This window comes from Bombus impatiens, unplaced genomic scaffold (genome assembly GCF_000188095.3).
Source record: "Bombus impatiens unplaced genomic scaffold, BIMP_2.2 scf_0621, whole genome shotgun sequence".
NCBI lineage: Eukaryota > Metazoa > Arthropoda > Insecta > Hymenoptera > Apidae > Bombus > Bombus impatiens.
This window is the reverse complement of record NT_177040.1, coordinates 293,523-311,424: the sequence shown is the minus strand read 5'-3', so window position 1 is coordinate 311,424 and position 17,902 is coordinate 293,523. Positions and strand designations below refer to the sequence as shown.

The 17,902-nt window shown below is 36.2% G+C and overlaps 2 long non-coding RNA genes across 2 annotated transcripts in view; both read right to left on the bottom strand.

Annotated features, from left to right (window-relative positions):
* Nucleotides 1-6,802: 6,802 nt before the first annotated feature.
* The window catches only part of LOC105681159, a 54,777-nt gene continuing 43,677 nt past the window's right edge, over nt 6,803-17,902 (bottom strand). Inside the window, exons 2-3 of the long non-coding RNA XR_001102498.3 lie at nt 7,515-7,564; nt 6,803-7,454 (exon numbers count right to left, since the gene is read on the bottom strand). This is a non-coding gene — a long non-coding RNA (uncharacterized LOC105681159). The remainder of the gene's footprint in view (nt 7,455-7,514; nt 7,565-17,902) is intronic.
* LOC105681158 overlaps nt 16,832-17,902 on the bottom strand; it is a 32,738-nt gene continuing 31,667 nt past the window's right edge. The window contains exon 3 of the long non-coding RNA XR_004462260.1: nt 16,832-16,947. This is a non-coding gene — a long non-coding RNA (uncharacterized LOC105681158). The remainder of the gene's footprint in view (nt 16,948-17,902) is intronic.

The following is a 17,902-nucleotide window of genomic DNA, read 5'->3' as shown; positions in this document are numbered from 1 at the left end:
CGGTAACATTTGACCATGAAAACACCAGTTAACTCATGACCGGTCAACAATGTGTTAACCAGAATGAAATGAAATTCCATTATCAACTTTGTATTAATTTGACGAAGCGAGTCTGCCCGAACATATATTCCGATCTATCGAGGTAGCATGTTTACAATCCATCGTACAATTGATCTTGATACCTGGCAATATAGAAATTGATCGATAGTTGGCAGCACGCGAGCAAGCAATTTGATAATCACGTGGCAGTTCTGCTCGCGCCATTTGTCAAGCGCGGGGTCATTTACGCTGACGCCTATGCGAGTTTCTTCTTTCATAGGATAGGTCGTTGAAGAAGTATCCATCAATTTATCATTTATCATTATCAGCGATTGTGAAATGGCATAGCAAGGTAAGGATTACAGTTAGAATTACAGCGATCATTTTTTAACGCAAAATACAATGGAAAATAAATTCCGGTTTTAACGATAATGTCTGTGAGGACGTCTATGTTGAAATACAGGCCGAATAAATGCAAGCTACAACAGAAATGGAAATAACCCTGCAACCTGTTGTACGTCTAGTTTCGATAGAGAATCGTCTTAGGGACACTGTGAGCTATTTAGAACTATCAACGTGAATAATACGTTTGCGTTTTAATTTAGTTTAGTAATTGACTAAGCTTCGAATTGCTTAATAATTATTGTTGCAGCCTTTGCCTAAGAATGAGTTGTAGAAAAGGAACCGAGAAAATGATAATTCGCGGTTTTAAATATTGGGTTGGCAACTAAGTGATTGCGGATTTTGTCATTACCGCTTAATGATAAAATCCGTTGCCAACCTAACCCAATATAAAACCCAACCTAATATAGTTGCCAACCCAATATAAAAATATTAAAACTATGAAAACGTTGGTGAGGATTCGTAAAGTCTATCCGCGTTCTGTAAGTAGCTTTTGTAGAGGTTTTTATTTTAGTTTGACGAAAGAACGATGGTGTCGCGATAGACACGGTTAATTAACCAAACATTTGCATAACTCGAATTAAAAATTAGAATCTAGCGATCGATCAACGCTGTGCTATCCAATAATGAATAATTATGCTTGTCATGTTCGCGGATTAATCCCGCTTCGTTATTCTGTAATATATTACTCATTCACGAGCGGATGCTTCACGAGTTAATTAAATTCTTATCGTAATTATATAAATGATAATGCGAGATTGCAATAATTTTCATCGAGATTCTTTGATCTATGTAAATCTCCCATCTAACGATTCGTTCTCCACATCGATTAATTATACTTATCTACTTAACCTAATTTTACTTGGGTTGTGACAACACATCCCAATCTAGTCCTAATAATTTTTGGCACATAACTTGTTGTGTGCTTGGGATGCGTTCTTGTCTTTTCGGAAATAATACAGTAAAATATGCCTGAAATCCGCGTCTTGCTCTTCCATTTTCAAATTGGGATAAAAACGAAACTAAATGACTAATCGATACAATTTTTCTACTGAATTAAAGGTGGAAGTCCAAATAACAAGAAAACAATATAGGTTAGGTGCTTTGAACACGTTGACAAAACAAAAGAATGTGCTAAGGCCACCTATTGACAAAATTCGCAATCATTTAGTAGCCAACCCAATACTTGAATAAACCTACATAGTATACCTGCGTCGTGATAATTTTACGAATGTCGTAACCGCATTGCAAATAATTAATAGCAATTAAACTTCCTGTACTGTGGTAAGCTAATGTTTATTTTAAAATGTATACCAGAAAATGAACATATGGTCGTACCTTTGTGAAATATGAAACTAGCATTAACTACCTTTTCGAAATGGTCTCTGGTATAAGCACCGGTACGTTTGTAGAGAGTGCAAATAACTTCGTTTGTGCACGGCATTCAGCGATTACTTTGCGTTTCCGAATTACCTTGAGTCAAGTGCGACATCAACCATCGATCATCTACCCTTTTCTTTTTCCCATTAAAAAACATCTGTTACAAAGCATTTAATCGTATCTTTTTCAAAAAGTATACTCGTTTTTATCTTTTTTTTTGTTTTTTTATTAATAACAATTATATGATTCTTCTTTGATATATTGGGTTGGCAACTAAGTGATTGCGGATTTTGTCATCAGATGGTAATGACAAAATCCGTAATCACTTAGTTGCCAACCCAATACATTTATTCGTCCTGCTTTTTCCATCATTTTGTTTCAGTTAATTTCTGTAATCTTTATTTTCACAACATATTTTGTACGTGTTTTACTACGCAAGGATTAACAGTTGCAACTGGGAATTAATTCGATAAAACCAGAGAATTGTAATCGAATGGTTGCCAGCTCATTCGTTTAAATTTCTATTTCTCACTGATACGCGAATTTATTTCATGATATTCCATTTTTTTCTCTTTGTAACCTATGAATATTTATCAGCTCGTATTATTCTCTCATCATGTTTTGTTCGCGATTCGTTGGCCGAAATCAATAATTCAATTCCGGCAGAAGACGGGTCGCCAGGCTGCTTTCGCATAATAATAGCGCGTCAGTGAGACTACAGAGACGCGTCGCCGTATAATTTACTGGAAATTCCTATTTCAATTTAATTGCTCTAATTAAACGCAGTCCGCTGTTCTCTTGCTTCGAGTCAACTTATGTCACAAGGAATATAGGCTAATAATCGAAGTTTCGAGGAATTGCCAGTTAAATCTTCTGATCTCGGGGCACTTAAATTATTTTAACGAGTTCGTAATGCGGTCATGCCATTCCTCCCTTATTTTATTATGAAATTCCTCGTCATCTTGTATCGCGTGCTAACCAGCTCCTCGCTCTTGAAAACTTGATACGTTTATAGCCACATATGAGTCATAGAACGCTTCGAATCGAGAGTGACTCATGTTGTTTTGCCTCGGAGTATTAGCACCGTTCCCATGTCCAAGATTTAAAAGTAAACAAACACAGACAAAACAGTATCGCCGTTACGTGCAACCGTCGACCGGTGTCGAATTCAAACTTTCCGTTAACTCCCCGAGCAGTATAAACAAACGAACACGCTCTCTAGGACAGTTGGTATCGAACATTCAGTAAGCGAACGACGATTAACTCTGTTGAAAATTGTGGATCTTTGAAGCCGAAATAATGTTATAGAAACACAAAATTTATACTGACGATTAATATTAAAATAATGAAATATTTATTTCATGAAGGATTCCTTATATATTCATCGATACACACTTGTACGCGTCTCAGCACTTTTTTCTATACCCGACTGTTAACCGACTCTTAACCGACTGAAGAGTTTACATTCCTTTGTTGTCGAGACGCTGCGGACACACATACATCCACGTGATATTCACATACAAGTATCTCTACTACGCATTTAACCTAGTCCAGCACAGAAAATTATACATATCTCAACAAACTCTGTACTCTGTACTTAGAACGATTTTAAATATATTTGACCATTACAAGTATTCGCTCGTGTCGTCATTTAAAGCAACACATTTAACCATCCACCACATGTTAATAACTGTGCTAGTTGTCAAAGAGAATTAGCTGCGGTTCGAGCTACAGTCATATGCTGAAACATTGAAGCTTTAGCTAAATTAAGTTTAACTTACTTGGAAGTGGAGGTTAAGAGGCAATTTCCTGATGTGGTATTTGAAAAGTGGCAACAAAAGCGTAACCACGATCACAAAAACTTCTCTTTCATTCTCTGATCTAGGATATGCTTTCTTTTTGCTTCTTGAAAGCCCTAATTCCCTGCTAGTCGAAGGAAGCACTTTCCTTTGGTAGCAGCGAGTTCCCCGCGAAACCGCCACGAATAAAGGCAGAGTAATGGCTTTAAAAACCGGAGAAGGAGAGATCCTGCTTCTTCGCTATCTTCTCCCTTGAAATGCCACCGCGATTTTTATTCCCGAATAAAGTAAGAGGCTTACTAGCGAGAATCCTTGCTCCATTTTGTCATACGCGTGGGATCTTAATGATCCCTTGGAAGCCTCGCAGATTGAATCTTAGGAACTTCATATTCCCTCTGGATCTGTTTCATGCATTCGTCCCTGGATATAGCTACCACCAACTGTAACCTTTGTTAGTCCTATACGAGGAATAAAAGTAGCGCCAAACAATGGAAAAAGATGTTTTGCGAAAAAGTTTCCACTCCATTCTATCCGATATAACGTCTATTTATAATATAATGTTTAATTATATTATATTATATATTATTATATATTATTATATTAATTTAATTAATTCAATCGGTTCCTCTATACAAACATAGTTATATAGGTATCTTGGAATCTATCTGATAGGAAATTGTTATTGAAAAATGGGAGAAGAAAAGGAGCTTATGAAGCAAGCTAAAGATAAGCTGATAAGACTATAAACAAAGTAGAGGCATTATTCAAAGTAACATGATCTAGTAGGTACGCAGAGTCCTTCGACAAGAAACATTTTTCCTTCAAATAACTCGATGGTAATGTCAAATCCTGCAATTAATTCCGATTTTCCTCGAACAAAATCTCTCTCGTTCGCGCGTTTATATTGTCTTTATTTATCATCTAACAAATATTATTAACAATTTAATGCCATAGATTCGTCAACTTTCACTTTCACTTGTAACGGATGCTGGAAGAAAAGCAGACCGATATATTGGGTTGGTAACTAAGTGATTGTAGGTTTTGTTAATGCCACCTAATGACAAAATCAGTAATTACTTAGTTACCAACCTAATCATATTTTGAGTTATGCTTCACAGATGGAAGAAAATAGATATTTTTGCCGAGTAAGAATGCTTTTGAACATGATTTTGTACAAGTAGAATGTTCTCGATTATTATTGAAAATCTTCTTTTATTCAAAATTAATATAACTAATCGCTCGCATTTTTTTTTCGTTTGCTGCTTGTTTTAGCGAATAAAATGTTTTATGGTTATTCCCTTGAAACTACCTATTATCTCGTTCTATTATTATTTCCGGACTCAGTATAGTATACGGATTGCAAAATATTTGACTCTTATTAGGCGTTTTTCAGGTCACTGAAGCCAAAAATGAGGGTCGTGTTTTACGGAAATGGAACGTGAAAACTGTTGATGTGTGATATCCTCATGAATTTGAAAGATACCTTTTTCAAAAAACGCTACTCTTAACTTACTATATGGCTTGTTTTATATGCATCTGAATCATGATTACTGAATTAACTTTCACTTATTTTCTGTTTTTCCGATCGTCTCACCGTAATCATACAAAGACCATATTGAGATATGTATAATTGTATGTGCTAGACTAGGTTAGCTGCGTAGTAGTAATACTTGTATGTGAATATCAGTGTGTGGAAGTATATATACGCATCTCCAAAACAAAGAAATGTAAACTCTTCAGTCGGTTAGCAGTCGGATATGGAAGAAAGTACTGAGACGGGTGCAAGTGTGTATCGATGAATATCTTTGAAATCGTCCATCAAATAAGTATATAATTATCCTAATATAAATTCCAAGTGTAAATTTAGTATTCTTATACCATTATTTCGGCCATTAAGATCCAAAATTCTCAACAGACCAGTAAGCGGTAAGCAGGAAAATTGGCATTGCCAATGCCATCTCCTGATCACGGTCTCAAGCAGATTTCTACAGTTCAGACCTTGGTCTGTCAAATGTCCATAAGGCAGAATTTTCAAAACCGTTCATTTTCGTGAAAAATGGCTCATTTTTGGTTTAGCTAAAATATTCCAGAAAAGACACGCACCGATACAAAATTTTACACATCCTTATTTTCCTGTATCCATGCAAACGTCCATTGGATTGGCCCCAAGGTCAACCCAATACTTGTAGAATCTAGCGAAAATTTATAAAAATACGATAAGTAAATGGTTTGAATTAACGTGGTGTTGAATATTAGATGCTAAAAAGATTGGCGAGACAATGATTGTTACTGGACGTTTTTATTTTATTTACATAAACAAAATCGAGTCCGACGAATAAATTCATTGCTGGTAATCGAAAAAGCTTCGATTGGTTTATAATAGATTAGATTATTAGATAATAAGCTATTTTAACGCGATTAGTCTATCTTTATTAGTCAGCCATGCGCATACTGTTGAGCTTAATGCTTCTCGTCGCGTCGGAATCCCCCTACTAGTTGGAGGTGGTGTCTGATTACATTTGACATGTTGTAGCGCACAAGGTAGCAGATCGCGTGAAATTTCCACAAGGATTAAGGATCAAGGATATCCACGAGTATAATGAAAACCGTCTTCATCGTCTGTCTTTTCCCCTTCCAATTTTGTTAAAACATCCTTTCGCCATGTATAAGATCATGAAAGGATAGTCGTTAAAGTAAGCCGATTTACAGGTTAGGTTTAAAAGAATAAGCCCAATGTTATCCTTACATATGAAGACGGCTGGGCGGGTGCAAATAAATTCCCATAAGCAGAACAACTGAAGGGATTCTAAGATCTGAGTTGGAACTGGAACCTGTGAATTTTGAATGAATTTAATATTTATGTACATGCCATAACACATATACGTTCACATTATACGATTTATTATATAAATTTAACCATTTCAATTTAATGGAAATGCACTTGTCTTTTTACAAGGATATGCACTCAGATATCCTCGTTAAATCCTTTGTAAATTAGCTCGTAGTAAGGTGAAATTTAGTTGGAAACTTTTCGACAAAATGTCAAGAATTTTGTGCCAAAGTTAGCGAGTTGGAGAATTTGCAACGAACGATGAAGCAACAGCAACAAGTTTACGTAACAGCCAAACGTTGAAACATCGCTGATGAAAAATCTGAAAAAGATCTACCGTAGAACAAGTGCAAAGTTTTGCAAAAAAAGATCGCATTTATTTTATATAATCAAGCCGTTTTAGCGTTTTAGTCAGATCAATTGAATTGTAATTCAATTAACCATATACCATACTGATATTACAGTGAAACTGATAATTATTTAAGCAACAGAGTAATATGCATATATTGGGTTGGCAACTAAGTAATTGCGGATTTTGTCATTAGGTGATATTGACAAAATCCGCAATCACTTAGTTGCCAACTTTGGCAATTTGAAGGGACTTTATGTTTGTAGGAAAACAAGTTAATCCGTGCATCATGGAAGGCATATACGCGAGTTGGTCTAATTTCAGGGACCTTCTAGGTCTGTAAATCCTAGCCACGTAGAGTGCGGTTTATGCGTGCTGCTAAAACGACAAGCAGTTGGTGGCTCGTTCGTTTCGTGACATCGTGAAACCGTAAGCGGCTTACGATCCCTTTCTTCACCCCATTTCAGCTTTCCTTTGGGATTCACCTTCGTCATCCTCTTAATATCAAGCCGTCCAGGATATTAGGCGTCGTTTTAATATCGCCCAGAGAAATTGTGCTTGCTCGACAGCTTTATGCTCCGTTGCCTTCCATTCTTCCCTAATTAAGAGATCCTTAATTTAGCAATGAAATTCCGTTGATAGCGAAAACGGTTATCTGAAATATTCCTCTTCATTTACCATTCTGCGTAATACTTCAAACATCAACAAAGCTTACATCGCTTTTTTCTGCTTTGTTTATTAGATTTCCATCCTATCTACTGTATCCTACAAGATAAAGGACCAATTAGATTGGCAAATCTTCAGAGTTTAACATGTTCCTCAATGTTTTACTTGGCAAGAACTTTCTATTCGCTTGGCAACTAAGTGATTGCGGGTTTTGTCATTAGGTGGTATTGACAAAATCCGCAATCACTTAGTTGACAACCTAATACCACAAGAATTGGCGTTCTTTGTTGAATTAAAGGAATCGAAGAAAAGCTTATGGAAGGTTTTCCATTGAGTGGAAGCAAATGTCATTTACACTCGATTTAGGAGTTGAAACTCCGTGCCACGCAAGCTGAAAAAGAGAAAACGAGAAGGCAGAGACAAGTGATGAATTTTTTCGATTCGGTTCGATAAGCTGTCAGGAATTGATTTTGATGGATCGAGCAAGTACGCTGAAAGCAGGGTAACCGCTGTTGACGTTCAAAAAGAGATCTCGAAGGAGCGGTGACAGTTGGCCCTAAATAAAACTGAGACCACCTCTGGATCTCTCTAAGCATACGTACATGTACCTATGATGTATATAATACAACGGTTCTATTTCTACTTTATATTTCTACTTTATCTGTTCTAAAATTACCATTCTTAGAATCCTAGCTTAGGACATGTTATATATTTCAAGATGTCTTTCATTCGAGGATATCTTAGAATTTGTTCATAGTATATATTTATTGTTAAGAACTGTGGATCTTAATTGCCGAAATAAAAGTAAAAGAACATTAGGGTTACACTTAGAATTCATATTAAAATAGTTCTAGATTTATTTAATAAAGGATTGCCAGGATCTTCGTCGATAACATTTGCACGCGTCTCAGCACTCTCTTTGTTTCACCATCCTCCATACCACACTGCCAACGGAACAGTTATATTCAGCTGTTTTTCGAGACGCCGCGACACACATACTTCACACACTCATTTCACATACATGTGTCACTACTACGCGGTCAATCTCGTCTAGCACACAAAAGTATACATATCTCAATATTTATATTCCTACTAAGGAAATATTTCAATCTTTGTCCTGATATTATATTTTCTTGCTGTAATTCTTTTTTGGCTCCTTCGCCTCATTTTTTTATTACTATCAACTTTCCCTCTCTTGGGTACATTAAGATTCTCATTGGTTGATTAAATTTTTTTCTCCCTCCTTGTAGTAAAATGCTTCTTCAAACGTAGCATTATTTCTGTCTCGAAATTTCACCACAGGAGGAAAGTATTGCCCAAGAAAGCTCGTAGAATAGTGAATTATCTTTCACTACTGAACCGAGATATACGTTACACGCAGAAATAGTTGATATCGGAGAAGAATCTTTCGAAAGGTCTACGCTAGTGTTACGTAGGAGACACAAGAAATCACGAAATTGACAGATCACCGGTGATCTCCTCGCGTGGCAGTTCGAACGTTTCACAAATAAAGAATTGAACTTTAAATATATTTAGTAGTAAAATTTATTGTACGAATCCAACAGAGTGACGGCACAGTGTTTTTTTTTTTTTTTATTATTAAATTTGTACTTTACAATTTGTCCATTTGGTAAATTTTTCTAACCTAATTGCTAAATAATATTTGGGAGGTTACCTCCAGCGGGATGCCATCTTCGAGTTTGACTATTTTATTTCTTTAATGAAGTCAGTGAGGTGTTTTCTTTTTAGTCTTCGTTCAGAGTGTTAGAACAGAGAATGTCGAGAGCTGATTTTAGTAATGTTTATATACTATAGGTTTGGCTCCTATGGAGGGGGTGTCGCCGGGGCCTAGATCAAAGATGGCCACTGTTACTGTTTTCTCACACTGGAACACTCTCTATGTTGTTGTTTCGATGGCCTGCGGGACGTTCGTTAGACGTCCTTTGTTTTTCTATGGCTATTTTATGGCTCTGTAACACTAGACACAACAAACCACTACAGAACAAATTTTTGATCACCATCGTAATATTCTATTTCAATTTAGAATCGTCATATTTTGATTTTTGCAAGGCTATCGTGTACTTTCACCGGCTCGTGACAATTCACACTCGTGCAAATATTAGGTTGGCAACTAAATGATTGCGGGTTTGTCAATACCACCCATTGACAAAATCCGCAATCACTTAGTTTCCAGCCCAATAAATCGGCAAGGAAACATAAACCGTTGTGTTGTGCCTTAAAAAACTAATAAATCGAGCTTCCCTAAGTTTCGACTTTGATTTCCCAAAGGAAAGCTGTACTTGCCATCGACTTCTTATCGATCGCGTTCTCTCTCTCTCTCTCTCTCTCTCTCTCTGTCTCTGTCTGTCTGCCTCTTTATGTTCAGTTCGACGCAGCTCCTATGCAGACCAGTGGTTCTTAATCGTATTGACATTGGCACGATATTGCATTCGATTGCTTGCGGTATTTATCGGAATTAAACAACAAATTAATGGTCCCTTGTATTATTTATTTGCTTTTATATTGTTCCGTTATATCTTGTAATTCCTTTCACATATAAAACACATTTCGTTATGTAACATTTATACATAGAACATACTTATTATACACGATTCAAATATTTATGAAAAGTGACTTATTTGTGTATATGGACATATATATATTTTCTAAAGTATATTTCGCATAATGTTAGAATTATTTAATGGAGGTATTGTATTTGCAATGGAAGAACCACTGATAGATAATAGATGGTGTTGTAGCGTCCTGAGAACACTTTGTACAGCTCGTAAAGTGTTTCACGATTGAATTAGCTAGTATGCATCGATATCTGGACGAAAACGCCCTTTGAAGGACTAGGCTGACGAGCATACACTATTGGGTGTCCTTTTCTACTATTATACTCCGTGGTTTCAAATTACTCCTTGTGGAGCGACAACATATTTTGTTGATCTCTTTTTTCAACGTAAAGTATCAAAGCGAGTTTTTACAGTCCTTTCAATGCTTTCCATGAACACACTGATACAGTTGCAAAAGTTGTTTTGCTTTAAGCAGCCTTTTGACACGTATCTAGTAACGTAGAAAATTTCGCCTGAGAAACAGGAGTTGCTTCTAATCTCTGGCTGCTTTTATTTTAAACTCGCAGGTGCTCGCATCTCAATGACCTCTATGCGTCGTTTTATACTCTAAACTCTTTGCAAACTCTTCCTTTTTAAGTTCTCCTTTGCTGTTATGTTGCTAGGTTTAAATTGATGTTAGCTAGTGGCTCACAACGTCGAAAGTTGTTGCCGGTATTTTAACATCCATTTTATCCGTTTCTTTTGATGTGAAAATTTACGAAACTACCGCGATAAGTTTTTGCACGATAAGTATTTTGTAGCAATAAGCTTGGGAATTTCGCCGCGAAAATTGCCTGCATACTGCATATTGCATTCTGCATACTGCATACGATGGAAAATGTACGGCACGAGAGTTGCATTGCATATTCGAAATAGCATATAAGATTGCACTCTCGCCAACCTTATTTCCTAGCCGTGCTTCTTCTAATAAAATGATTCAAAATGCCACGGAATATCTTACTAGCTTCTGTGTCTCGTTCTCTTTCCATTCTCTCAAGTCCTTTTATATCCTTCGCGCCCCTTCATAAACATTCCAATTGTGAATTTAATCGCAAGGCCATCCTTCTCGTAGATCTATTCAATTCCTTAAGATATTGGGTTGACAACTAAGTGATTGCGGATTTTATCATTAGGTGGTAATGACAAAATCCGCAATCACTTAGTTTCCAACCCAATACATCGATATACATATGCATCTCTGATACAAAGCAATCACGTGTTTCGCTTACATACACATACATATGTATCTATTTGCGCTGCATGAGAACGATAAATTTACTTTCATTTACTTTTCGAATATTTCTTCAAATGGCGCGTCTCTACGTTATACCTGCGAATTAAAAAGTAATTAATTATACAACCGAGCAATTGTTTGTTCTTCCAATTACTATTATACTATTGAGATACTATTGAGATATGTGTAATTTTGTGTGCTACGCTAGATCAGCCGCGTAGTAGTGACACACATATATGAGTATGAGTGCACGGCGTCTCGTAAAACAGATGAATGCAACTGTTCCGTTGTTAGTGTGGTATACAAGATGGCGAGACAAAGAGAGCGCTAAAATGCGTGCAAATGTGTATCGACGAATATCTTGTCAATCACACATCAAATAAGTCCGAAACTATTTTGATATTAATTCTAAGTGTAATCTAAGTGTTCCTATACATTTATTTCGGCGATTAAGATCCACAATTCTCAATATTTATGAATCTTAAAAAGAAATATTTGAATAGCTGGAGCAAAGTTGGTTCCTTCTGTCACTGCGGCTATTAGGTTGGCAACTAAATGTTTACGGATTTTGTCATTAGGTGGTATTGGCAAAATCCGCAATCAATTAGTTGCCAACCCAATATTTCGTTTTATCGTGTTAGAAATTTTGTTCGTCTTTGTTTATATGAAAACTCTCAAATTCTAAAGTTATTATTGAGATATGTGTAATTTTGTGTGCTACGCTAGATTAGCCGTAGTAGTGACACACATATATGAGTATGATACACAGCGTCTCGTAAAACAGACGAATGCAACTATTTCATTGGTAGTGTGGTATAGAAGATGGCGAGACAAAGAGAGCGATGGAACGCGTGCAAATGTGTATCGACGAATATCTTGTCAATCACACATCAAATAAGTCTGAAACTATTTTGATATTAATTCTAAGTGTAATCTAAGTGTTCCTATACAATTATTTCGGCGATTAGGATCCACAATTCTCAACACATACGTTTTATCCTTGAAAGACGTCTTTTGTAGGCTGTAGAATATGATAGATCAATTTTTTCGATAAAAGCTTCAGTACCTGGAAGCATTGCATCCTTTCCATAACACGAATGTTTAGAATTGATTGCTTTCAAGTGCGATCCAAAAAAAGTTTTCTCAGAGAAAATGTTTCTTCTTTCTAGTCGCGTTCATTTACGAGATATACAGTCTAAGAACTCGAGAGATTACGATCGCTCGTTATTTCTTATCGATACAAATGTAATAGTAGAGATTGATCACCTAACGTTTGGCCAAGTGTCGCGGTTTTCATGCGACGGATTTATATTGCGCGTACGAGACACGTACACATATTTGTATAGTTTTATTTCACTTCCGTTTACAATGTTTTTTCCTGTCTGGTTATTCTCGCGTACAGTGGATCGTTAAAAAAACCGTGTCAATAGCTAAACTTTGATAAATCCGCTACCGATTGTATATCGAAAGATACGTTCTGTGTAAATGAAATACTTTTTTCGTTCAATATTTATTCGAAACATTTGGAGCACCTTCTCCAACCACCGCTTCAATTATTCTTCTCCGTCACTTTCGTCGAACGTTTCCCAAAACCAGCTGTTTTTAACGTTACCGTTCTAACAAAAACATACAAAAGTTGAGTTTTCCTTTAAATTTAACCGGCCATTTTCTCGCGATTTTCCAGCTTACTGAAATGTATAGGTTACGCGTCAACGAGCCTGTACCACCTCGCGAGTGGATCCGACGTACAAAAATAAAAAAAAGAAAAAAAGAGAGAAAATAATTCGCAGAACTTCCCTCCCCTTTGACGTCGTTTTCCAGTTGCAGTTGTTCTTGTATGACACTGCTCTTCTTTCTTCCTTTGGTTCCTTCCTTTTCCGTAAGAAGCGCTCGAGATGATCAGTTTGAAGTTTCTCCGAAACTTTGAAAAGTTACGCGATCCGTTCGATGTATCGAGCATTATCGACTTATCAATGCCGTGCTTTGAAATCACGAAAGACGATACGCGCGATCGTCGAACTCAGCACACAAATTACCGGAATCACTAAACGATACTCGTTCCCATTTACATCGAATAATACGCATTTATTGAGTTGGCAAGTTTGGTAACTGGTGGTACAAGCGGAAAGGGGGTGATTCTACGCGAAAAAAGAAGTCGAAAATATAGAATAAAAATTTTCCGTTTGAGGCTTTGTTTTCGAGAAAATCGACTTTGAATTTCCGCTCGGTACGCGTCACTTTATCACGTCTCGTTGTAACGTATCCCACTGTAGATCGTTGTCTCGATGGAAAAATTAAAAAAAAAAAAAAATTTTTTTTATTTTATATTTTTGACTTCTTTCTTCGCGTAAAATCACCCCCTTTCCGTTTGTACCACCAGTTACCAACCACCCTGTACCTACGTACATTGATACGGATTGATTGTCTCGCATAACCTAATTTGCATAATATTGCACATCTCGCGTCTCTAACTTCACGTCATTCGCTGTATATATTGAACAATTAATCCGCCACGTTCAGTAAATTAGAAGATATTTTCACAATGTGTTTGTTTATTCATGCAAAAATGTTGAATAATTCAAGTGCGTCGAAGGCCACGACGCGTGAAGGAAAGTTCTCTATTTTCATTGAATTATGTACAAGATGAATAATACAAAAGGACGAGGAAGAATAGTTGACGTCTTCTATATTGTTTTTTGCGCTTAATAACCATCATCGTTCACCGTCGGTAAAGTAACAATCGTGCGTTATTCGTGTAGTTGTAGAACGTGAATCAACTAGATCGTAATGAGAATTTAATGTTGAAACGGCGAAGCATATGGTTGGTATAAGCTCCGCCGATGACAAATAGATGTTGCGTTGGGGGAAATTTGGATGTCTGTTCGTAGACGAAGAAGGGATTCGCTGACCTTTCACGGAAAGATCGATAACGGCCTTCTTCGTTGTTTCAACATGTCACTGTGATAATGTACTGCGTATCGAACTCGTCTAATTTTCATCTATGCGAGCTGCGATCGATCACGGGTCAAGGATAATAGGTTATTCTTCTTTTCTATCGATTTTCCATAGTCATGATAAACACGGTGGAAGAAAAACACACGCTTGCTTTTCTCCTCGATGTTAAATTTCGCTTGAAAAGCACACTAAATCTTATCGAAAACGTTTTGGGAATCCAGGCCATAACTTGAAATATTCTCGTAAAATTTCCCACGCATCTCGCATAATTTTATTTCCAACTTTCCCTTTCCTCCGCTTCAACGCACACAATGTCGCAGAATTATTTCATCGTAACAATTTGACCATCGAATATGTATTTCCCGAAACGAAGACGAAAGAAAACACGCGTTTCGATTATGCTTTTTTTTATTTCCAAAAAATACGTAATTCGGAAATTTTCCCTCGAAAGCTTTTAATCGAGGTAAGTTAAGCGACCAGCCTGAGGTAGTTGACAGAAATTGGAGAAACAGGTCCTCGTTAAATCGAAGCGCTCATCCAGATTCCTACGATCGCGTGTATCCAGTTGGCGATGCAAACGTCGAACGAAGCTGCTCAAAGACTTCACTTTGAACATTCATTCGCGTCTCTGTATGTCAACTGAAAATCGCAAGTTGCACGGAATTTCTTCAACATTAATGAGAGCGGAAGAACACCGTAGCATCGCCGGGCGGATATTTACGACACGATCCTTGCAAAAGACAGTTCTCATTTTTCACGAGATTTTCTCATTAAAACTCAACGCCAGCGTTTAAGCGCTTTTTAGCTTGGCATATTTTACTTTCCTTAATGATTATTCGCATATATAATATATACATACGTACGTGAGCGGCAGAACTAAAGCGGCAGCGACAGAAGGTCGCCATGAGATAAGTATTTTTTATGGAAATTGGGCTGAAATAATGGTTGGCTGCAAGATTTACGACAGTTTCGCTCGGCTCATAGTTATACGTACCTTGAAATTTTCATATTTTCAAGCGTGCAAAAGTTCTGGAAACACCGTGCATAATCGAGCATTTTGTATACTACATGTAAAATAACATATGCCAATTCATATCGACGTATGCATCGCATGTATCGTCGTGAAACATTACAAACTGTTCTTACTCACTTTGTATCAAAGCTATTTCACTTTTTCTAATTCTTCTTCGCGTCTGCAAACGTTAATGATCGCTAGGATTCAGGTGGATTATTATACGTGTTGCTTTATTAAAGAGACGCGAGTGATCAAATTGTAATAATCAGTGTATATTAAAATTACTTTAAATACAAGTACAAGGATAGTGTATACCGGTTGCAATCGTCGCTCGCTCGACGCTACTGTTCGACTCTACGCTCGCTATTCGACTGTGACTGTGTGAACGTCCTAGAGGGCACGTTCGTCTATTTGTATCGACCGATGGTGTTATGAAAAGTTTGAATGTGACTCCGGTTGACGGTTAGAAATAACGGCGATAATATTCTGCCCGGAGTTTATTTACTTTCGAAACTATCGAACCAAAACAACGTTGGTGTTCCAAAACACAAGAATATAAGTCTCTGCCGATTCTAATCTTCCGTTGGCTCATGTGTCGCTACAGGATCTTTAGACGTTGATTATTTCTTTTATCAGGTGTTGTTCGATAGAGTTAAATATGTTAAACGTTATGCGAATATATTGACCCCTTGACGTACAAATAAAATGGAATTAGATACATGCGAAGAATACTATTTAATTTGGCTCAACTGAACAGTTATAATGCAAGCTTAGAAACAGGATATTTTATTTCGAAATTTACATCGTTGTATAACATTTAATCAGGTTGATATATAACGTTAATGGACAGTAGTTAAGTAACATTATAAAATAATAAATGAATAATTCTGTGAAGTATGATACGTTTGAAAACATTTTCGAATATGTAGAGGAACTAGACATTTTTTACACTGCCAAGTTGTTTCGCTTCTTATACTATTTTTTACGCACACGTGGCATCTCTTTGCAAGATGTTCCTTTTTATTAGTCGAAGGTACGTGTTCAGGAAAATGTATCCAATGTTTTGCCTGTAGCCGAGTTGGCCACTCACTTTGCGACGGTCTGCCGCGTGTCGAATAATTGGGAAGAGACAAATTGTGTAGCATATCTCCTGCGATATTCAATCGTGTTGTAGTAATTACTTCAAGAAAAATTCTAAAATTTTCCTTTTGTATACCCGTCACCTGGAGACCGCTGTTACGAAGAGAATAGAATTTAGTGAAACAAAAGATACTCTAAATAAGGAGAGGTGCATATTATTGTGCCCTTGAATATAAATTGTGTTTTGGGTTACAAGGTGTAGAAACAAAAGAGCTATAGGTTTCTATTGCTGTTTCTTGTAGCCTTCAACTATAGCTACAAGTTTATCTTTTTGCTAATGTCTTTTGTATATATGATATATGAACGTGCTCCCTATCATAGCTCCTATTGTATTGTAACACTGAGAGTGAGGTTATGGATCAGCATACATTATACTTATATTTATACCTTTATTTATTTCAATATATTTTTCTAATAATAAATTCATCCATTCGTTCCTGTATCAGTTAACCTCAACAATATCATACATTAAATTAATAAATAATGATAACAATTTATTTGATTTTCACCTCATACACTATACCTGTACTTACATGTATAGCTTTATTTATTTCAATATATTTTTCTAATAATAAATTCATCCATTCGTTCCTGTATCAGTTAACCTCAACAATATCATACATTAAATTAATAAATAATGATAACAATTTATTTCATTTTCACCTCATACACTATACCTGTACTTACATTTACTACAATATATTTTTCTATTACAAGTTCATCCACTCTTTTTCTCTCTTTCTATCAGTTAACCTGAACAAATTGAAAATTTACAATCGGTTGCTTTGTTGAATTAGGCAACTTAGAATACAGCACATAAGCGTTATAAATAGCTATGTAAAGCAGATAAAAGAACATTTTAAATAAAACAAAATCGACGCACAATTTTCGTCATCCTATGTCAAGAGGTTAAATAAATTCATCCACTAAATTCATCCATTCGTTCCTGTATCAGTTAACCTCAACAATATCATACATTAAATTAATAAATAATGATAACAATTTATTTCATTTTAACCTCATACACTGTACCTGTACTTATACTTACTACAATATATTTTTCTATTACAAGTTCATCCACTCTTTTTCTCTCTTTCTATCAGTTAACCTGAACAAATTGAAAATTTACAATCGGTTGCTTTGTTGAATTAGGCAACTTAGAATACAGCACATAAGCGTTATAAATAGCTATGTAAAGCAGATAAAAGAACATTTTAAATAAAACAAAATCGACGCACAATTTTCGTCATCCTATGTCAAGAGGTTAACATTAAAAGGTGAAAATAATCTTCTTAGTTCGCGAGAAAATAGGACTTGTAGCGGCATATGAGTCAGAGGACAGTTCAAATCGTGTTGTTGTTTTGTCTCGGAGTATACAAGTAATAGGATACAAGTAATATAAAAACAAATAGACTCCGGGCAAAACAATGTTGCCGCTACGCATAACCGTCGAATAAAGACGAATTTGAATCTTCTGA